General features: G+C 41.4%; 1 protein-coding gene across 1 annotated transcript in view; it reads left to right on the top strand.

Annotated features, from left to right (window-relative positions):
* The window catches only part of LOC122808666 (CD209 antigen-like protein C), a 739,543-nt gene that overhangs the window by 23,628 nt on the left and 691,019 nt on the right, over positions 1-24,896 (top strand). The window lies entirely within an intron of this gene.

The raw sequence follows: 24,896 nt of genomic DNA, 5'->3' as shown, positions 1-24,896 counted from the left end.
CTAATACTGGGATCTCTACAGGCTGGACATATCCCTGTGCCATATATGTGACATACTCCTGCCATACCATGCAACCCTGTCCATCAAAGCTGCACATGTCATCCCAGTCATACATGGTGTGATGGCCGCATGGTAGATGTACTATCAACTGACTGGATCAGTAATGTGGCACTGATGCACCTTGCGGTGGCACAATGGCTGTCTGTTACAGCTTGGAAACCATGCCCACACATGCTATGGTTGATGACCATCCCTGAAAATGTCGCCTGACTAGCCATTGTCCCATGTCTATCACATGTGCAATACAGGCGATCCGTGGCAGGATGTTGAACAGTTGTACAGTGCTGGTTAGATGTATATGGCAAAACACATGCATGTACAGGTGTCCATGCATATGTGTGCATTGTCACTGCTCAAGTCCATTACGGCTGTGTCTGTGTTGATATGTGACATATACACAGCATCCAGGTCAACAGTAGTACCGTGGACACATCGAGGCATGTGCAGATAGGTAAGAACACAAGTTCAGGCAAATAGACATGCCCACAGCAAGACAGCATTTACATGGAGTATGAACACTGTAATGAGGTGACACACATATATGGTGATGATATCCAATGCATAATGGGTGTGACATGTGTGACACAAACACATCAGTCATGTCAGTGTCATGATGCTTTGCAAAGATAACTGTGCAGATCTAGTAGATGTCATAGACATGTATGTGCAGCAGTATCTCTGTACATCTCTGAAACTGTGACCTGTCACCATCATTATGTCTTACAGATAATGCCCCGTACATGCCTCCCAGCATACATCCACCAGGTGGATGATGTCCTCATCCCACAGCTCCATGACAACTATGACTTGTTGTTCAGCCATGTGCCACAGCATGCCCAGCAGTGGGATGACCTGTGGCAGGATCTACGCAGGAGGGTGAATGATGTGGGTGGCCATAACCGCACCTACCAGCAGGTGCGCAGACACTGCACGGACCTGATACGACATGCAAAACAGCGTGCCACTGCAATAGCCAGGGAACAAGGTGGAACAGGTGATGGGCCACCAACCCAGCCCCCACTCACACACACCGAGGAGCTACTGGCCAGTCTGGCGACACCCAGGGAACAGCATCCAGAAACACTAGCTGCCATCATGGAGGTGGGTGTCTCCCAACCAATGAGCCTGGAGTTGCCTGGTAAGTCAGTACTACACATATGGCTATTATATCCCATGTAGTTGCATGTGTCACTGCACATTATGTAAAGTAAAAACATATGCCAGGTATGTGGACATACATGATGCATACTACAGGATGCTACATTGTGTATGCACACATGTGCATACTATATGCTATTACCCAGGTGAATGTGTTCACATGCACAGTGCAACCTGTGGCTGTCATACAGTCATGGATAATGTTAATACTGGTGTGTCACCCCTATACAGGTACCTCTGGCATGCCGCACAGACATGGGTCCATTGCAGGTGCAACTGTCATCAGTATCAGGCATTTTACAGTGTAGATCTATTTGCCATGTGGCCAGTTAACACCTGCACACCTGAAGCTTGTTCCAGTCATGATATGCAGGTCGCACCACCCTTCATTCACACACACCACCCATGTGCAATATATACAAATGTAATGATACACCGACTTGAAACCACAGTACTTGTCATTGCGACATGTGTGGTCAGCTGTGCATACAACAATGGTGGAGTTGTTCTACAATGGAGGCATATGTAGTATGCATTGGAACAACATGTGTGGTACGCACACAGTACCACACAGTGAGCTGTGATATGGGCAGCCCACAGGTGTCACCATTGTGTCATATGCCCCTGCATTGGGTGCACACATTGTGATGTGCCACTTGACATGTCCCAAACATGTAGTGTTCTGTCTGCAATATTGTCACAATATCGCATGACCTATACCCCACATACCAAACATACAACCTGTTGTCTGCATAGCCCTGTGGATTGTGACATATCTGACATCTATGGGTGTATGTCATATGGGACAACACAGACATGTGGAAAAGATGCCCATCACACACAATTGGCCAACACATGTGCACACATGGCCATGGGGGATGGCCAGAGACATGTAGCCACACAGTACTTGGGATGTGTATACACCCTGTTGCACATTGTCCACACATGGTCCATTTATAGCCTTAGTTGACCGATTATACAGTTGATGTGGTACACTGGACAACCTAAAAGCCTGTGCACAGCTACTGGAAGTGTCACTGAAGTCTACCATATACGATCTGTTGAACATCACGACTGTGTTGCAGTTATGGCTATGCAATGTGTACATATTATGCATTCTACAGCAACATAGATGCCTCATGTTGCAATGCAATGGCACATTGTCTGTACTTCACACTGTATAGCAATGTAGATGGCTCACACTACCCTCCAATGCTCATGCACATTTGCTAAACATGCATTCTATCTGTAGGGCATACACACAACACTGCAATGTGAAGCCCATTATGATGCTGTGCATGTGTCAGGACACCATTGTGTCAAACATGTATGCATGTTAATGCACGTGTCAGCAGATTACATGTCAAGGTCACATCAGCCATGTGTACTGTTATCCTGTTCTGGGCCACATGGTGTATCACGGGGATGCATGCATACTACCATGATTGTGTGAACTGCATGGCTACTGATATCACACCTACTTGCTGTAGTGTGCACCCCAGGGAGGTATGCTTACTAACACTATTAATGTCTGAGCTGCATGCCCTCTGCTGTATCGCAGGCATGCTGCATGCCATATGACAAATCACATGCATGGTGTGTCTGTGTGTGTCTGTGTTTGTGTGTGCGTGTGTCTGTGTTTGTGTGTGCCTGTGTGTGTCTGTGTGTGTGTGTGTGTGTGTGTGTCTGTGTGTGTGTGTGTGTGTGTGTGTGTGTGTGTCTGTGTGTGTGTGTGTGTGTGTGTGTGTGTGTGTGTGTGTGTGTGTGTGTGTGTGTGTGTGTGTGTGTGTGTGTGTGTGTGTGTGTGTGTGTGTGTGTCTGTGTGTGTGTGTCTGTGTCTATTGTACTTTACAGTATTTCTTTGCATTCACAGGTGATGTAGGTGCGTTACCCTCCTGCGGTCCATCTGATGTTAGTGTCCCCGCAGATACTAGCGGTGATGAACATATGCATGAGGTACAGGCAGGGTTGTCAAGGGCTGAATCTGTGCCAATGGTTACCATCCCAGCTATGTCCCCCTCTTCCCTGCACACAGTTCTGCTGCCAACACATACCGCATCACCAGTGGCCATAGAGGAAGGACAGTCAGTGTCTGTTAGCGTGGAACAGGAACATGTGGTGGCTACAGAAGGTGTGTCTATACACCATGGTGTCAGTGTAATGACTGCAGATGTGCCACACAGGCATGTGGCCGGTGCTGCTCTTAGGAGGACTTCTGGCAGACATGCACCTGCAGGACAGAGCGCAGCAATTGGTATCACCAGACGCATGTTCCAGACTGTAATGGCGGCACAGGCACGTGCTGAATGGCAGAACAGAGAAGGGCAGAGGCTGCAGAGGGCTGCTATCCATACCCTAAATTACAACATCCAGGCATTGGCAAATGCTCAACAGCAGATTGCTAATGTTCTGGATAGGCGATTAGGTGAAATGGTCAGAATCCTTGACTGAGGCATGGCAATCCGCGAGCGGGAGCTGTCTGTGCTGGAACACCTGGTAGGAGTGAGGTGTAGGCCATGTGGACGTAGGCCAGCAACACCACCTAGTGTAGTTCAACGTGAGCGTGCCACCTCACATGCCCGCTCCCATAGTGCTGGTAGCAGTAGCAGTGCAGCTGGTGCTGCGCTGTCAACACCAGGACACAGCAGGCCATGTGGACGTGGCCCTGGATGGTCTCAGCGGGGACACGGTTCCAGCAGACATGTGTCATTGGACAGTAGCCACTCTGTACCTCCACCTGGTAGTGCCTGTGCAACCGCAGGCAGGCACAGGTCACGTGGCCATGGACGGACACATTGAGCTGTACAACCTGCTCTGTATAATCTGGGGCTGTCAATTATACCCCGTGTAGGCATCACAAATGGCAGAACTGTGTACACACATACACGCACACAGCAAACACAACTGTAGGGCTCCACAACATCCACATGCATTCTGCACAGACATGTCCAGTCAACTCACTGGCCCTTACACACACACACATGATGTTATCCATTGATGCAGCCTATGCCCCTGGCAAACATATCACCCTGTGCATATGATGCAGCCTGCGCTGCATCCCTGTCATCCACACCATCGGTGCAGGGTTATGCACAAATATTCTGATGCACAGGGTGAACAGCATAGTGAGAGGTGTATGTAATATTACCTGTGTATGCATAGTGAGGGATGTGTATGTTGCAGTGGTTGTGTGTGAATACTGAGAGATGTGTATGTGACATAGGTTGTGTACTGTCAACATGCACCAGTCATACCATGTTGTGCAGGTGCAGCATGCATTGTGATGTGTTCACGGTATGTGTCTCGGTTACATCTGTAGCACCATGTTGGTTGTGATACCCTGGTTCCCTCCTATGTTGTACTTGCATGTGCCTACAGGTAGCAGTGTTTGCAGTCCCCCACGTGTAACTGTGGATTACTCACAGGCACGTCTGGCAATATCAGCATGCTACATGTACCCTCAACCTGACTGTTGGACACACCAACATGACACAGATGTCCGCACATATACTGCACCTGATGCATGTGGTCGGTGCCACAGGCTACACTGGACAGAGACGTGACATACATAGCAGGACACATTACAGGTATGGTGACATGGTGCAGGGGTTGTACACAGCGGCCTGGCCAATGATGATGTGAGGTGTCACTTGGTAGCTGGAGGCCACACTGTGCAGCAGTAGGACCCTGTAACAGTATGGGAACATGGCTGCATTCATGGGGTGTACACCACTATAACGCACACCCCATAGTGTGTAGGTGGGGACCCTTGCCTGTGTGGTCATCACCCTCACAGTACTATGCACCCACACGACATGTCACAGAGAAGGGACATGCACAGGTAGCCAGTATGGCTGGGACATATGGCATCAACAGGGTTGTGCAATGCATCACCATTACGGGTCAGTCACCACATGAGGTTAGTGATCATTTCCCACCGTATATTAGCATACACCCTCACACCAAGAACCAGACATACATACAGACACACACACACTGTGGTGACCACACATGTGTATACAGACAGCCGACGTGTGTGATGCACCACACCAGCCGACGTCATGCTTCCCACACTAACGTATGTACAGATCTCTACAATGGTGTACAGGGATGTATAGCAACTGGGACATATTCCCTGCGATATGTGGCATCCCTGGTTACACATTCGGACACACATGGCAGTGCTGGGAATGATACACCTGCCATATGATGACACGTTTGATAGACATGCAGTGGTATTGATTGCATTATGTGTACCAACGCTATATCTGGCAGATGTGCTGCTATATGCACACGGGAGGTTGTAGGTGTTACAGGTGCCATGTGACATATAGTTGTTAACACCTAACCGCTGTGTATGCATTATGTCAGCACCATCACGTAACAGCGACATAGCGTACTGTTTGCATATGGCATGATAGGATGGTGTGTGACACAACTGTAAGCCACCCCCTGCACACATACATCTAGACAGGTGGTTCACCACATTATGTACACTCATTCCCTCAATACATGCTGTTTGTATGTCACCGTATACAGGTGTCAATGATGGGTCTGCATTGCGTCTGCATGTCGTTGGTAGGTGCAACTATGTTACGGACATCGGCCACTGCACATGCATGGTTGCTGCATGCACAGTACAGATGTCACATGTGTCTCCTGTTGCCATGTTTGTATGCATTGCTATTGTTGGACATGTGTGTTGACATACATAACACATGGACTGCGGTATGATATCATGGGTGTCACAGGTGACCAGTACAAGGGTATGTGTCCCAGTCAACACTGCTACCCCCTGTAGTGTGAGCATTCAACAGACATGGGCCCACCTTCCATTCGTGTGTGTAGCATTGATTAGGCCAGTGTTATGCATGTGGTACATCAAAGACTATGTATGTATGTGTTGTGTGTGCAGTCCATGCACACATCCACACAATCACATGTATGACATATCCAGATGTGTGTTCATTGGTGTACAGCAACAGTCAGGTGTCACAGCTGTGTAAGGGCCGTGGTATGTGTTGAGCCGACCTGTTCATGTATACTGGTATCATTGCAATGCATAACACCTGTTGGATCCCTGTTGGTACATGTGTACTCTGCACAGCTGGTGTACACCACTGTACAGCCTAGTGGTCATGTGTCACATGGTGTTGTGGGACCGTAAGGCTGTGTAGTGCTGCACCGACGACATGGTGCTGACTTGACAGCTACAGTGTACACTGCAGTGTGTACGTGTGTGACCTGCACCTGTGACAGCTGTGATGGCAGCTGTGTGTGTACAGGTCACTGCATGTGTGACCGCCCTGTGCGTGAGGACAGTTATACCTTACTGTGACCTTCTGTACTGTGCCCTTCTGTGTGTACACTCCATCTGCATGCAAGTTGGCCCTTTGCAACTGCTAAGTGTGTGAGCATGCCCAGTACGCTGTTGTGTAGATGGACACATAGTACATTCCACACTGCGCCCTTCCATGATTAGACTCCATGTGCATGCAAGTTGGCCCTTTGCAACTGCTAAGTGTGTGAGCATGCCCAGTATGCCATTGTGTAGATGGACACACAGTACATGCCACACTGCGCTCTTCCATGATTAGACTCCGTGTGCATGCAAGATGGCCCTTTGCAACTGCTAAGTGTGTGAGCATGCCCAGTATGCCGTTGTGTAGATGGACACACAGTACATTCCAAACAGATGTGTGATACTAAGCATGTGGGCATGGCCATTGACATCCTGTATAGCCATGGTGGTCATCCAGGCATCCAATGTCCATTTTCAATGTCACGATGGATGCCTACATTGAACACACTGGTTGCTCTCTCGAAGGGTGTACTGTCTGTGGCGCATCCCGTATCTATTTAGTTTTGTAGTGCTCCGTAGATATTTAGTTGGCCCGATGACAACACTGCCGTGTTTGTGTACGTCTACCTTAAGACAGTAATATGCTTTCAGACTGCTCACTCTCTAAACATTCCCTATCGGCATCTTTGCCTTTGCGGATGATGTCACCCACCTAGAAGTATGCCTCTGGGAGTGCTGTGTTCAGTAATCTTGGTAGCGCATTCTGTAAATGCGTAATGCTATAGTGTGTTAAAGTAGTTAGGTGTATATTCAACTCCCGGCCCTTCCAAGTGTGTGTGTGTTTCCAGCTGCCTGGGGACACAGCAATGCTTTTAGATGCCTCACAACACATACATTCCCTATCGGCGTCTTTGCCTTTCTGGATAATGTCAAACACCTAGAAGTATGCCTCTGGGAGTGCTGTGTTCAGTAATTTCGGGTAGCACGTTGTCTAAATGCATAATGCTGCAGTGTGATAAGGTAGTTAGGTGTATGTTCAACTCCCGGCCCTGCCAAGTGTGTGTGTGTGTGTGTGTGTGTGTGTGTGTGTGTGTGTGTTTCCAGCTGCTGGGGGACACAGTAATGCTTTTAGATGCCCCACAAAACATACATTCCCTATCGGCGTCTTTGCCTTTGCGGATGATGTCACCCACCTAGAAGTATGCCTCTGGGAGTGCTGTGTTCAGTAATCTCAGTAGCGTGTTCTGTAAATGCATAATGCTGTAGTGTGCTAAAGTAGTTAGGTATATGTTCAACTCCCAGCCCTTCCAAGTGTGTGTGTGTTTGTGTGTGTGTGTGTGTGTGTGTGTGTGTGTGTGTGTGTGTGTGTGTGTGTGTGTGTGTGTGTGTGTGTTTCCAGCTGCCTGGGGGCAAAGTAATGCTTTTAGATGCCTTACAACACATACATTCCCTATCGGCATCTTTGCCTTTGCGGATGATGTCACCCACCTAGAAGTATGCCTCTGGGAGTGCTGTGCTTAGTAATCTTGGTAGCGCGTTCTGTAAATGCGTAATGCTGTAGTGTGATAAGGTAGTTAGGTGTATGTTCAATTCCCGGCCCTGCCAAGTGTGTGTTTGCAGCTGCCTGGGGACACAGTAATGCTTTTAGATGCTTCACAACATATACATTCCCTATTGGCATCTTTGCCTTTGCGGATGATGTCACCCACCTAGAAGTATGCCTCTGGGAGTGCTGTGTTCAGTAATCTCGGTAGCGCATTCTGTAAATGCGTAAGGCTGTAGTGTGTTAAAGTAGTTAGGTGTATATTCAACTCCCAGCCCTTCCAAGTGTGTGTGTGTGTTTCGAGCTGCCTGGGGACACAGTAATGCTTTTAGATGCCTCACAACACATACATTCCCTATCGGCGTCTTTGTCTTTGCGGATGACGTCACCCACCTAGAAGTATGCCTCTGGGAGTGCTGTGTTCAGTAATCTCAGTAGCGCGTTCTGTAAATGCATAATGCTGTAGTGTGATAAGGTAGTTAGGTGTATGTTCAACTCCCGGCCCTGCCAAGTGTGTGTGTGTGTGTGTGTGTGTGTGTGTGTGTGTGTGTGTGTGTGTGTGTGTGTGTGTGTGTGTTTCTAGCTGTCTGGGGACACAGTAATGCTTTTAGATGCCTCACAACACATACATTCCCTATCGGTGTCTTTGCCTTTGAGGATGATGTCACCCACCTAGAAGTATGCCTCTGGGAGTGCTGTGTTCAGTAATCTCGGTAGCGTGTTCTGTAAATGTGTAATGCTGTAGTGTATTAAAGTAGTTAGGTGTATGTTCATCTTGCGGCCCTTCCAAGTGTGTGTGTGTGTGTGTGTGTGTGTGTGTGTGTGTGTGTGTGTGTGTATTTCCAGCTGCTGGGGGACACAGTAATGCTTTTAGATGCCCCACAAAACATACATTCCCTATCGGCATCTTTGCCTTTGCGGATGATATCACCCACCTAGAAGTATGCCTCTGGGAGTGCTGTGTTCCGTAATCTCAGTAGCGCGTTCTGTAAATGCGTAATGCTGTAGTGTGATAAGGTAGTTAGGTGTATGTTCAACTCCCGGCCCTGCCAAGTGTGTGTTTCCAGCTGCCTGGGGACACAGTAATGCTTTTAGATGCCACACAACACATACATTCCCTATCGGCATCTTTGCCTTTGCGGATGATGTCACCCACCTAGAAGTATGCCTCTGGGAGTACTGTGTTCAGTAATCTCGGTAGTGTATTCTGTAAATGCGTAATGCTGTAGTGTGTTACAGTAGTTAGGTGTATGTTCAACTCCCGGCCCTTCCAAGTGTGTGTGTCTGTGTGTGTGTGTGTGTGTTTCCAGCTGCCTGGGGACACAGTAATGCTTTTAGATGCCTCACAACACATACATTCCCTATCGGCATCTTTGCCTTTGTGGATGATGTCACCGACCTTGAAGTATGCCTCTGGGAGTGCTGTGTTCAGTAATCTCAATAGCGTGTTCTGTAAATGCTTAATGCTGTAGTGTGTTAAAGTAGTTAGGTGTATGTTCAACTCCCGGCCCTTCCAAGTGTGTGTGTGTGTTTCCAGCTGCCTGGGGACACAGTAATGCTTTTAGTTGCCTCACAACACATACATTCCCTATCGGCATCGTTGCCTTTGCAGATGATGTCACCCACCTAGAAGTATGCCTCTGGGTGTGCTGTGTTCAGTAATCTCGGTAGCACGTTCTGTAAATGCGTCATGCTGTAGTGTGATAGGGTAGTTAGGTGTAAGTTCGATTCCAAGGCCTGCTAGATGTGTGTGTGTGTGCACGCTCCCGTCTGCCTGGGGACTCAGGTTATGCTTTTAGACGCTTCGCAACACAGATATATCCTGCTGACGTCTTTTTCTTTGTGGATGTTGACATGCACCTAGTAGAATGCCTGTGTGTCTGCTGTGTTTAGTAATCTCAGTAGCGTGTTCTGTAAATGTGTCATGCTGTAGTGTGATAGGGTAATAATGTGTAGGTTCAATTACCAGCCCTGCCACATGTGTGTGTGTGTATGTCTGTATCTCTCTCTCTCTCTCTCTCTATATATATATATATATATATATATATATATATGTATATATAATCTATTTTCTGCCCATAACTCTGCTCTTGCATGGACAGCTGACTGTTTCATGTATCGCATATTTGCATAGCTTTCACATACCAATGGGGTATGTTGGAAATCCCAACATTGTCCATACAACGTCCGTGTTACGGGCAGTGTTACACGCCCTTACAGGCGTTTGCTGTATATCTTGGCAGACATCTATCCTTGCTGTACTCTCACTGTACTCGTACACGCCGGAGGCTTCATGTTTCATGGCCTAGTTTTGCTGTGTGTATGTCTATTTGTGCTGTGTGCATGGCTGTGGGTATGTCCCACTATCATCATTTGTAAAGGTGACAGCCCTATAGGTACTTCATGTAGACTGCTGTGTCATTTGACATGTCAGCACATACCTGCGGACAGTACTGAATGTCCTACTGCAACGCATTTCATACCTTCTGCGTTATCTTGCAGTCGATATTGCTGTTTCCTCACACATGTATCTGTTTCTGATCATACCACTCCACCTCCTAGAGCAAATTTCTGGACAAGGCCTTATCTGATAGTGGGACACATATGGACAGTATTGACATGTTGCTCTTACAAACATAGATAGTTGGCACAATAATAGGTTTTGCATTAGTATGGCTTTTCTGTCGGATTTGGTGTCTTAATCACATGTTTGTCATTATTTTATGACTTCAGTTATCAGGAATGTGCCAGAATGTTACTGATGTTACATGGAACACACCAAACATATGAGGCAGAACTCTACACATTCTGCGTAAATTTGTACAGTTGCGGAGTATGTGTCTGATACAAGATATCAACTTTCTGACACCAATACACACACTGTATGGCAGCATCACAGGCCAAATGCCATTACATTTATATTGCAGGACACACCCACCCAGACAGTTATATTCCTCACACAGGCCAACAGCTGCTTATCCACACTAATTGGTCTATCATGTACCGTATGTGTGCGCCGGTATTTGCGCTTTCCGTCAGTGGCAGAGCTCACATACGAGTATGGGGGACTGGACATTGTTACGGTGACACTGCATGACACCCTGAGGGACACATTACTTTTGTGTCTATTAACCTTCCACATTGACATTCACAGGGCATACATTATCATTCACATTTGTCGGAGTACATGCGTATGACTTGTACATGTTTTCTCATTTGTCCTGATGTCTTTCTTCTCACCTGTCCACCTAGTATCACTAGTTCTGTACATGTATTTTGGACATGTTACCTTCATACCCCTAACCTGTACACATTATGGGTAAATGCCCTGACGTTTGACCTTTGTCCTTGTTACATTTGTCATAGTAATGTGCCTTTCTGGTAAATTGCTGGCAAGGCATTACGAACTGTGCGGTTAGATAATAGTGACTGACATTTCCATTACATGATTAGTAACACTCATAACATATGTATTCCTGGCTACACCAGTATTCTCACAACATTCTGACTTTGTCTGGGGTATATCTAATATAGTCCCTATTTGTATTTCATGTACTATGCCTTAGTGCAGCTGTGTTATTCTGACAGTTTGCCAGTTATGGGTACCATCTTGGTCGTACGCATGTCCATCCATGATTATCGCCTACATGACACTGATATAGGGCCCTACATATTGCCAAAATGGTTTACGCAATATCCAGTAGATGGTTTGCCCCATTATTGAGAATATAGGCGTGTGCTATACCCACATCACTCCCACGGGGCAGGCCTACGAAATCTCTGCCAAACAACACCTAGGCCCATTTCTGCATACCCATGATTCCCATACCTGACAACCCTCTACAGTACCCATTACACATGTTTAATGTGTGCGGTACTGAAGTGTGGAGACACTTATATGCAGTCCCCACTCTCCGGATATCAGTTCGTACGTCATACATTCTATCGACACATGTGTCATCACCCTTGCACCTGCTACTGTTGCATGTACAGCTATATCGTATTTGCTGAGGTCACTTATTTTGCATCAATGTCGGTTGACACTACGTATGGATCAATTTTTGGGGTCCTGCAATGGACACCTATCTGCATGTTTAAAGTGTAGAACTTGCTGGACTGTCACTTTCTGGCCAATGGTTTGGAATGCAGTGGTTTATTCACCTTTCGTGCATGTCTGTTTGTCATGTCCATATTAGCTATAACGTGGCCTATTTATGTACATATGTCATATCTATGGGACATAAGTCTGATGTGTATACATACATACATGTACAATCCTCATTTCATAACTTGCTTTGGTTTACGTCTGTGGATTATGTGTATACACATATATCTATATCCATACCATACCTTTCCACGGTACAGATTGTCGCAGAGTGTACAGCTGGTTGCTTCTTTATCTTCGGAGTGTTTTACATGAACCTGTGTCTATCTGGCAATGTAGTGACATTTCATTTGAGACTTACGGTGGGGAATACTGGCAAGCAGTTCAGGTTACGACTGCATACCCTTCAGAGAATCCATGCTACTGACACACCCGTTATTCTATCCACTTTCTATGTTTGTTCTGGCACATATCTGTGGTTTGTCCCTATTTGTAGTGGTAGTTTGCATGCCTTTGTCCGGTTTCATACTTTACGGGGTTAACAGGTTTGAGCCATGTATAACTAACGTGGGGGAAACAGCATTCATTTACTATGCTGTGAGCGGATCACACACGCACAGGCGCACTTGCATTTCCTTATTGTGGGTTACTCGCAGGCGCGCATGCATATCCTTATTGTGGGTTACATATGTTTACTAAGTCTTTGTGCTTACATGGGCTTTATTACTTGTGACAGTACCAGTATATTATCTGTAATTCTGTTAACGGACGTATGCAAAACACACGTTCACCTTTACATATTTAACTGTCTGTACAGCACAGACGCATTCATTACACTTTCACATTATATGTGCTGTAGTCGTAGTTGAACCGGGACTGCATTCACGTTGGCCGGATGCTGTAACCACTATATGTTTGGTGTTCTGACTCATTTATATGCATACCCATAGTACATAGCTACATTAACATATGCCTCACCGCTTCACTTACGACACAGGCATCCATTCTCCTGCTGGGAAAAATGCGGTACTACATGTTACACATTCCCTATTCCCTACTGCTCTGGACCCAAGCTGCATATTTAATCACTGCAGTGATATTCAGAACCCCAAGGCTTATAGTCCTGACACATACAGGTCTTTAATTGTCAGCGTGTTCATGTGGTGATCTGAGTTTAGGCTTGTCCGCCTGGTGAACGGAACTGCCCTGACCATGTTCAAATGTCAGACAAAGCACATGGATAAGATTTGTCCATTTTAAACATTTTTATCTGTGTTTACAGACACAGGTGTTTGGGCACCTGTCAGAAGCTTATAATGTTGGCAATACATAATATGGGTGGGGGTGGTTACAATACATAATCCATGGTGAGTGGTGTTCCCATTCACATTTGACTATTTCCTGTATTCATTCGTACGAGGGTTATTATTTTGCACATGACTTAACTATGAATTAACTACAGGTATGCAGTAGTACAGTCAACATATGTGACGGTTTGTTACAGTATAAATGTACGGACCTCTGTAATACTGGGGACTACCCCACATCCTTCACAACATTTCATGCCTATGTACATACTATTATTCTGTGAACTTTCGAAGTTTGTGAGAGCAGTAATTACATCTGTCCCTATTTGTCCACCCATCCTTTTAGGCTTTGTCCAGATTTTGTTGCTGTAATAGGTTGAGAGGTGGTGTCGGTATGTGATTGAGTTGAATATATACTGTCAATAATTCAGTGGGGAGTAGGGTTACCACTTGTTCCTCTTTGCGAGGGGAGGTCTCACTTTGGACAGTTGTGTCCTGCGACGGAACCTAGGACATGGCAAATGTCCTCTGATTTTAAGACAAAAATATATTTCTTATTTTCTTTACTAGTTGCATGATACAGGTGTTTTGTATCTGGCACACATAACTATTATTTGGGATAGAATAAGCTATTCAAATGCTATAGAATAAGCTTTTATCTTGGCATACAAGTGTAATTCTGTCTTTTGCACTGGCCGGGGGTATGTTTTATCCTGCAGATTCTCACATTTCTACAAGGGATGTCCCACCTTGGCCATCTGAACAGGTGGCAACCCTAGTGGGGTGACCTGCATGGTGGACAGCTGTTCCATCCTGCGTAGTATGTTTTGCATGTCTGTGTAGAAACTGAACAGTACCGTGACTACACATACATGTTTTGTCCAGATGTGTACAGTACTGGACACCGTGGCGTGTAAACAACTCTGAGGTTTCAACAGGTTACTTATCCCACGCGGGATGTACACACATTTTGCCGAAACATGAACGTGCAGACATTTGGATTTACGTAACTGTGATGGGATGTTTACAAACGTGGGATACATATTTGCAATCCTGACACTGCCTAGGACGATACTTCCTACTACATATGAGGAATACTGGCTATGTGTAGGTGTACGGCTGTGCAAGGCTGGTAGCTGGATTTGGTGGACATTCGGACATGGGTGCGGGTTATGTGCTATACAGGGGTTGTTGTGTTTTGCATTTGCATGCATGGGTTCTGCTTTAGGTATCCCGGTTCCGCATATAGCATCCTATGTGTATGTGACGGTTACGTTCATGTTCATGTGTATAGCACATTTTAATATACATATGTTTGTGTGTGTTTGGTATACAATTTGGACTGTCAGGTTTCTTTACGGTTGTTATATAGCCACAACTGCCCAGCTGTGTACTATCACTACCACTGTGGGACTGCTGGTGACCATGCCCATGGGGCTAGATGTCTGTATTGGCGGCGCGCTGACATGATGCACTTCACTTCCACTGGGTATAACTACTGACAGTGCAGTACATTACGGGCACACGATTTTAAATATCATTTGTTCCATGGAAGGAAACTCATATTGTGTTGCGTGCATTTCTGTTTGGTTGTCCATTTTGTGTGGCCGGGAACTGTCTTGCATGCTTTGCATACGTTTCATTATCCACGGACACTGATAGGTGCGATTACTATTGCAGGCAGGCTATAATATTCAGCAGTTTAGGTTGCTCATCGCCAGCTGACATTGACACGCCTCCGGGCGCAGCTTAGTAACGCCCCATGCAATCGCGCACGTGTCCTATGCACGTGGATGTGGTGGCAGCGCACCTTCATTAATATGCATATGGCACTACTACACCATTTATACGCCGCACGACCAGCGCAGGCCTTACACCGGCCTTGCGCCGAGCTTCATGAATCTGGGGGTTAATGTTAAACAGCTCCAGTCAATATGGAACATAGTTTGTTTTCTGAATAACAGCTATGAAACTCTAATGACAATCATTATTGAATGACTGTTATCTTCAGTGATTTATGAGAAAATGAAGAAGTTAAGGAAGGCCTGGCAGTTAGTGCAGTGTATTAAGGTTTTAAGCTTTTAATGAACTGCTTCTTGTAGTTAAGGGTACAGGGTTTGATTCTTCCTAGTTTCATTCACCTGCTGTCTGCCCTTGAGCAAGTCACTTTACCAGATAGTGCTCCTAGGATTTGTTAGATACAAGTATGTATTTATTGTACAATAACTATGACATTCTAATTACTGGTATTACTGACTAATTGCCATCCACAGTGATTTACCTTACCTGAATTTTCTGTAATCCTTCTAGAGTGAAGGGCAGTTTTCTGTAAAACTCCATACTAAAGAGAGTATTCAGGAACATCCTGGAGGCAGTAATCTTTCACACACAGCATAGTCTCAGTCTCTCACAGACAGACACATACACACACACACACACACACACACACACACACACACACACACACAAAACACACCTGCTATGAAGTTTGCCCATTGGTGCTCATATCCTACTAAGATGCATTGCTCTAAATCTCCTGTTATCCCAATTTGCTCTCCATCGCAGTATGGACAAAATGTCCATGATTAATTCACACTCGGGGACTGCAAAAGACATACTTAATTAAACCTCTCTCACTTTATTCAGCGAGTGTGTATGTGCACTCTTGGACTGAAATTATATGCATGCATAAGTACAGGTATGCTTCAGCTTCCTGGCTGAGCTTGCATGCATATGTGTTTGCTTTGGAAGAAAATGCATGCTAATGCTGGAAGACCTAAGAAACTTCTTTCTTTGAAAGGTAGAACAAGAGTTAAAGGAGACTTTTTTTTTTGGCTAGGCCAGCTTAGCCCCCAGCCAGTACTAGGCAGCTGCCTGGGTCACTTTATGTTGGATCCAGCCTGAGCTTATGACTAGAAAAATAACCAGAGATCCTATAGCAGTATTAAAGATATTTTGAAAATTGCATAAAGAGTTGTATAAAGCCAATGAATGTGGAAATCTAGAGAATTCACAAATTGAAATATTTATGGAAAGCTTAATTTTAACAAGATTAGAGGAAAATGAGGCTGAACAACTAATAGTCAAGATAGGAATAGATAGGATAAAAATGATGATATGTAATCAATCAACCGTGAAGACTCCAGTAAATGATGATACTTCTTTTGAGGTTTTGGAGTTAGAAGGAAATAAAGATATGGAAAGTTTTGTTTTGACAGTATTTTAAATAGAGGAGATCTTAGAATAAAGCTATAGCGACTACAAAAGCAGGACCAAAATCACCGCTGAAGCACAAACTAATAAATCAAATGTAGCCCCACCTTAAAAGCCAGGCTGACAAGAGATTTAGCAGGCAATGAAACTTTATTGCAGAAAATCAGTTAAGTGTTTTTGTCCATAATCATAGGACTTCCCCAGAACTGATTGAACCAAAGACAGCACAGATTAATATAAAGATAAACCAGCAATCAGAACAATCAGGAAGTAGGTATCATAATTAAATAATTAAATAAGTTAGTTACATTAAAAGTACTTCTCGAAGAATAAAAAAATGATATAGAAACCCTTATACTGCAAGCAAAAATGAAAATATAAAATGATGTTATAAAACTTTGTCAAAATTTTCCAGCCCTCATTTTTAGCAGTGGAGCCATAGAAAAACATCAATTAATGCTAGGATTGTAGTGAGCATTTAAACGGAGTTGCCAAAGTAGTTCCTTGCATAAATGCTCATATATTCTCTTTTTGAGGGGATGGTCAGTTTTCCCCACATAAAAGGAAGAACACGGTGTGCATTTGGCTAAATAAAGTAAGCCTTTAGAGAAACAATTACCATTTTGGAAATGAACCTTACTATTATCATAATTATCTAAAATACATGTTTAAGAATCGATTATATAAATACACTGTCCACATGCATGACATTTGATACAATTTGGGCTATAATAATTATGGGGATGGGTGCTCAAAATCTTTTAAAAATTACTGCAGACCTTATACGTATATATATATATATATATATATATATATATATATATATATATATATATATATATATATATATATATACACACTGAAAAAACTCTTTAAAATTCAATGAAGAACTGAAACTATATCCAAAAAACTTCGTAAAAATCAGAATTATCCAATAGCAATGTCGAAAAAACACACTGAGAGCCAGTAATTAGCGCTTTCATCCAATTTAATATGTTGGACTTCTTCAGAATAACATACAATTACAATACAATCCTGTATATATAACCAAAGTAATGGTGAAATGACAAGTCATACTGTAGACCAATTAGGAAATATAACTCATGAATTATGTAATAAGAATCCTGTTGAAGCAAGACATTCCACTAACTGAATTATGTATAATGTATTTAGAACCCTGTTCAAAAGTAAACAAAGCCTACCACTAGTAAATGTGTAGTTAGTTGTGCCATTTCAAAAACATTTAATGTTTAAACTTTCATTTAGTCCAGGTGGGGCATTAGCATTTAACCTTAGTTGCCATCTTAATTCTTTAACCTCCAATAAAGTATTTCTATCCCCAAAAACATATGAACATAATCAAGCACAATGAATTTAAATCCTGTAGACAAAGGACATATATGACTGTGTTTAGCTAGGGCATTACTAAAATCACATTTTCTTATAGCCCCACAATGCTCCTTGATTCTTGTAGACAGCTTGCGTATTGTTTTACCAATATAAAATGCTGAACACAATGTGCAGATAGCTGCATAAACAACATTGTCTGAATTGCAGTCAAAATATGTAGTATAATGTATTTTAAAATTATTATGTTTAAAAGTATATGAGGCACCTGTAAGAATATTCTTACAGGCAACGCATTTTCCACAAGTAAACATCCCTTTATTACTGTGAATGACAGGGGGTGTAACAATAAATTGAGTGTCTCTATTCTCAAATAGAGAACGTAAAGATTTAAATTTTTTATGTGTAAAAACAGGACCTAGCCCTAATTTGTTGTCAGCCTCCTGGCTGGAGGTAAGAATATCCCAGTTATTATAAAACACTTTCTTAATAGCTATAGAGTCCCTGCAAATAGGAACTGGGAAACTAGTGAATCTATCTATAGAGTTATGTGTAGAAAGAGAGTGTCCTGAATTATGTATTTGAGAAACGTACTGATAGGTGCAGGACAAGGGAGTAGTCCGTGATTCAAACATAGTATTGGTTATATCATTTATAATCATTATTAATAAATAAATTATTAATTTAAATTAATTAAATTAATTAATTAAATTAATTTAATTAATAATTAATTAAAATTATTAATGAATAATTATAATTTATTTTACAAGGAGAGCTTGGCTCTAGTAGCCAATTAAATACAGACTTTCCACATCTTTCGATCCCACCTGGCTTTTTTGCTTCAATGTACACTGATGCAAGCAGCGATCGATCTTTGGAAGGAGTACCTACTTCAGGACTTAACAACATTTCGACTACCACTATTACATCTACTACTAGTCGGGAAACTATTCTTATTCCGACTTCTCTAAACTTAAATAATCCAGAGGTTCAACTACAGTTTCTTCTAAATGGAAATATTATCACTAATCATAAGGAACCTACAAATACAGTATCTGAATCGTCGGCACAACAGATTCCTACTACAGTTCATTTGAATGAGATGCCAGTTCAGGTTCCTACTACAGTTCATTTGATTGAGATGCCGGTTCCTACTGGTCAGACTTATACGCAGTCAACTGCTGTACATTTACAAAACAATAAACTGAACAATGAGTTCCTGGTTCCTGACAGCAGATCTAATGTACAATCAAATGCTGTAACTTTAGAGAACAATGCATGGAATAATACTTATAACAGACTGTCTAATTCACCCACTTTACGAATTCCGTTGATGCATGGTAACACCACTTTACCTCTCACTGGACAGCAAACTAGTCCTTTAGCATTTCAGAGACTTAATATACAGCAACCGTTACCTACCCAACAACAACATATACATGTAAATGTTTCAGAAGACCTGTTGTCTTTCACCAACACGGAAAATGTACCTAACCCATTTGCAGAGGTAAATAACATTAATGAATCTCCTGATTTCATGCATTCTAGACAGTCTACTGCAACAAATAATTTGAAACAGATGCTTTTTAGGCTTGAAAGACTTTTCATTGCTTTTAAGAATTTACAATATGATAACTTCTACCTTTCATTTTGTTTGAGCAAGGAAATAGTCCCATTAGGTCTTAGAATTACGAAGTTTCCTAATAATCTCACAAGGGACTCCAAGTTATATAAGAAACTGGAAGTTTTGTATAACACTACTGGCTTAATAGTGATTAGGTCTCTTATAGAGCATAACAAACTGAGACTGTCTGACATTTCTCAAGAAATCCATAACCTACATTTGGTGATTATTAAACATCAAGATTTACATCTTTCATTACATGTCTTCAATGGCATTCATCCTAGAGTAACCCGACATGTAGCTACCATAGTTCACCGGAAAAAACGTAAGCTACAGAGAGATATGCTCCAATACAAGCATAATCAAGCATATCCCTTAAGAACTGATGGAGGATACAGATATAGTTACAGGAATTTGTTCAATAATTACCCTACGGCTCACAGCGGTCCTACTTCTACAAATTTTGGAAGATCTACTTTTAATTCTGAAAGACCAGAAGAAGAATATGGAAATGTGTTTACTGGTAATTCTGCAGACCACAGTAGTTCTGCCACCAACAATTTTATGAGAACTACCACAGATTCTATGAGATCGGATAATCAGACAATGCAGGCGGCACATCAAGACATAAACAATCCAATGGTTATTTCTTTGCCTTCCCGCCAAAATGTTATATATACTACTACAACTCCACAGTCTGATCTCGCTATGCAAAGCTTTCCCGCTGCAGTGTTGTCTGATCATAACACCCCTCGGATGTCTAATACAGAAGTAGGCATTTCCCATCCTATTAATATACACAATTCTGCCGGCTGTGTTCCTATTACTTCCCCATCTGTTTTAGCAAATCCTTTACGTCTCTTAAATTAACCAGGACCTACTACAATGAATATCTTAGATGACAGAGACTCTAATTTTTTATCCAAAAATACTCAGACCATGCCCCCCTCCCCCATGATCACCAGAAGAAGAGGGAGACTTTCATCCTACAGAGGCGAAGGAAGACAAATGAATCATGGGGAAAGAGGTTTCCTTACAAATTCTCCCACTACTCGTTCTTATTCCCTAAGAAACACTCATTTTTTAGAAAGTGGCCAACCACGAGGAAGACCAAGAAGAGCTCCCACACGCTGAATGTTTCTGATAACAGCTCACACACGCTGAATGTTTCTGATAACAGCTCACACACGCTGAATGTTTCTGATAACAGCTCACACACGCTGAATGTTTCTAATAATAACTTAGTTAATGGTAACTGCAACTCCTTTCCTGTAGAAACATATATACCAGATTCTGAAGTTTTCAATTTATCTGGCAGATGTTTACCTGATAATTTCAACAGCTTACTGAAACTAGGTTTTTCTTTTATTCCTGCCTACCGTGCTGACATTTCTTCTTTATTAATAGATTTACGTGTATATGTTAGGAAACTTAATTTAAAACTTTTATTTCACAAAGATGTAGATGATGTAGAAGATGAAGATGAAAATGTACTATATTCTTACACTAAGCTACCTGTCAAGAAAAGCTTATATAACCCACCACTATGTAATACCTTACATATCTTTCTTAAGTTATGTGAAAAGACTTGCGATATGTTTTAAAGCATAACTGTACTTGTAAATGGTTCAACCTTACTAATGAACAGTTAACTGCCTTAAATTCCTTATCAGCAGACAGATCACTAAGAATCATGAGAGCTGATAAGGGCTCAGGTATAGTGTTGATGGAACAAGATAAATACACTCATATTTTATTAAATGACCTTAATAACAGTGAGTTTTATGCTATGGCTACCCTAACAGATGTCCTTCGGGCTTTTAAACATATAGATAGAACTATTATTGCATTACATAAATCTAAACAGATTTGTGATGTAATAGCTGATTTTTTAACTGTGTCAGAGCCCCAACTAGGAAAATTCTTTGGAATTCCTAAAATACATAAGGACCAATTTAATCCTCCTTTTAGACACATAGTGTCGAACAAGAAAACTAAGACAGAAGGTATAGCAGAATTTATTGATTTTGTATTAAACCCTTTTGTACAAGTTTCACCCTATTTTCTAAGGGATTCATGGGATTTCCTTAATCTCCTTTTTCTCAACCCTCCTACTGATGAACATACTATTTTAGTTACTTTAGATATTGAATCATTGTATTCTAACATTCCTCATGATATAGGCATAGAATACTTAAGAAATTATTTATCAAAATTTACCACCTTCTCACAGGAAAAAATTAACATGATTTGCTCCCTAACTTCTCTAGTATTAACTAACAATTTTTTTCACTTTGATGGTAAGATTTTTCATCAAACTAAAGGTGTAGCTATGGGGGCTAAACTAGCTCCTGCCTTTGCAAATTTAGTTTTAGCCTGGTGGGAATGTAACTTTCTAGTATATTTACCAGGTTTTAATAATATTCTTCTGTACCGACGTTACATTGATGACCTCTTTTTTGTATGGAAGGGATGTGAGTCTGATTTGTTTACATTTATTAATTCCTTATCTGATAGTATTCCATTTCTAAAGTTTAAGATTTCAGCTTTTGGGAAGCAAGTTAACTTTAGATGTACTTATTTCCATTGATACAAATTCTTTAACTTGGAACTCTACTATATTTAGGAAAAAGACATTCAGAAATAATTATTTACATTTCTGCAGTATGCATCCTCTATTTATGAAAGTTAATATGGCCAGAGGTCAGTACATCAGATTGTCTAGGATTATTTCTGATGATAATGTTTTTCTACATGAATGTAATGTTTTTAGTTCCTTTCTTATAGAGAGGTTACCCTACTGATTTACTGAATTCTATTGTTAAAGATGTAGTCTTTTTAAGGCACACTAATTATCCTCCTATTCTTTTAAAAGGCTTCTCTCCGAAGAAAAATACAACCAATAGTATGAATGAAATACAGACTACTCCCCTTGTGACCAATGAGTGTAGTAACACTATAAATGATATAACCAATACTATGTTTGAATCACGGACTACTCCCTTGTCCTGCACCTATCAGTACGTTTCTCAAATACATAATTCAGGACACTCTCTTTCTACACATAACTCTATAGATAGATTCACTAGTTTCCCAGTTCTTATTTGCAGGGACTCTATAGCTATTAAGAAAGTGTTTTATAATAACTGAGATATTCTTACCTCCAGCCAGGAGGTTGACAACAAATTAGGGCTAGGTCCTGTTTTTACACATAAAAAATTTAAATCTTTACGTTCTCTATTTGAGAATAGAGACACTCAATTTATTGTTACACCCCCTGTCATTCACAGTAATAAAGGGATGTTTACTTGTGGAAAATGCGTTGCTTGTAAGAATATTCTTACAGGTGCCTCATATACTTTTAAACATAATAATTTTAAAATACATTATACTACATATTTTGACTGCAATTCAGACAATGTTGTTTATGCAGCTATCTGCACATTGTGTTCAGCATTTTATATTGGTAAAACAATACGCAAGCTGTCTACAAGAATCAAGGAGCATTGTGCGGCTATAAGAAAATGTGATTTTAGTAATGCCCTAGCTAAACACAGTCATATATGTCCTTTGTCTACAGGATTTAAATTCATTGTGCTTGATTATGTTCATATGTTTTTGGGGATAGAAATACTTTATTGGAGGTTAAAGAATTAAGATGGCAACTAAGGTTAAATGCTAATGCCCCACCTGGACTAAATGAAAGTTTAAACATTAAATGTTTTTGAAATGGCACAACTAACTACACATTTACTAGTGGTAGGCTTTGTTTACTTTTGAACAGGGTTCTAAATACATTATACATAATTCAGTTAGTGGAATGTCTTGCTTCAACAGGATTCTTATTACATAATTCATGAGTTATATTTCCTAATTGGTCTACAGTATGACTTGTCATTTCACCATTACTTTGGTTATATATACAGGATTGTATTGTAATTGTATGTTATTCTGAAGAAGTCCAACATATTAAATTGGATGAAAGTGCTAATTACTGGCTCTCAGTGTGTTTTTTCGACATTGCTATTGGATAATTCTGATTTTTACAAAGTTTTTTGGATATATATATATATATATATATATATATATATATATATATATATACATATATAATGTGATCTGGTCTCTACTTTATTAAAATAGATTAATTTGCCCTAAAGATTCTCCAGTTCAGGTTAATAATGTCCCTAATTTTATTAGTATCATGTCCATGGGCCAATACCATAGCATTTATAAACTGTTTATTAGAATTTTCAAGTTTAGAAGAGTGATCACTAAAATCACTAGACTTCTCAAGAAGAAGAAAATACCTTGCTTGGTGATGATCAATAACATACTGAAAGGTGTCATTAATTAATTTTAAAGAATACCCTCTCTTTAAAATGCATCTCTGAGTGGCCCCTCAAAAAGAGAGAGCATTTTAACGATATTAAAAAAAGCTAAGGACAACAATGCACTACATCGACACTCTTTAGTTTGTCACAATTTTAAGAAATTTGGGTATGGTATATTGGAGATTGTGGCATGTGATCCTAGAGGAGGTGCTTGGGAGAATTCCTTAGGTTACCAAGAATTGCTTTAGCAACTCTGTTTAAATGTTCACTACAATCCTAGCATTAATGCTTGTGTTTCGATGGTTCCACTGCTAAAAATGAGGGCTGCAAAACTATGACAAAGTTTTATAACATAATTTTGTATTTTGTTTTTTGTTTATGGTATAAGCGTGTTTCTATATCAGTCTTTTCTTCTTAGAGAAGTGTTTTTAAAATAACTAAATTATTTAATTATGTTAACTACTTCCTGCTTTTTCTGATCAGTGGTTTATCTTTATTTAAATCTAGTGTTGTCTTGACTCAATCAGTTCTGACGAAGTCCTATTATTATGGACAAAAGCACTTTACCATTTTCTGTAATACAGTTTCATCATCTGCTAGATTGTTTGTCAGCCTGATTTTTAAGGTGCTAATATATTTGGTTTATTAGAAAGCTGTGGTGGCTGTATAATCCAAAGAAGATAAAGATCTTTCAGAAGCGGATTCATATTGACCCAGTTTAATTTTAAATCTTGATTATAAAGTATTTATGTTTATGCTAGCTAAGAGAATGACAAAATTGTTTCCAAAATTGCTAGATGGGGATCAATGTGGTGTTTTGGAGGAAAGGCAAATATTAATAGAACAATGATGATCCAAAGGGAAGCAGAAAGCAACAAAATGCTACTGCTGTTTTTCAGTCTT

The sequence above is a fragment of the Protopterus annectens genome, chromosome 8.part0, assembly GCF_019279795.1.
Source record: "Protopterus annectens isolate FY-2018-M chromosome 8.part0, PAN1.0, whole genome shotgun sequence".
Lineage (NCBI taxonomy): Eukaryota > Metazoa > Chordata > Ceratodontiformes > Protopteridae > Protopterus > Protopterus annectens.
The sequence above is the reverse complement of the archived record's forward strand: the minus strand, read 5'-3'. Positions and strand labels throughout refer to the sequence as shown.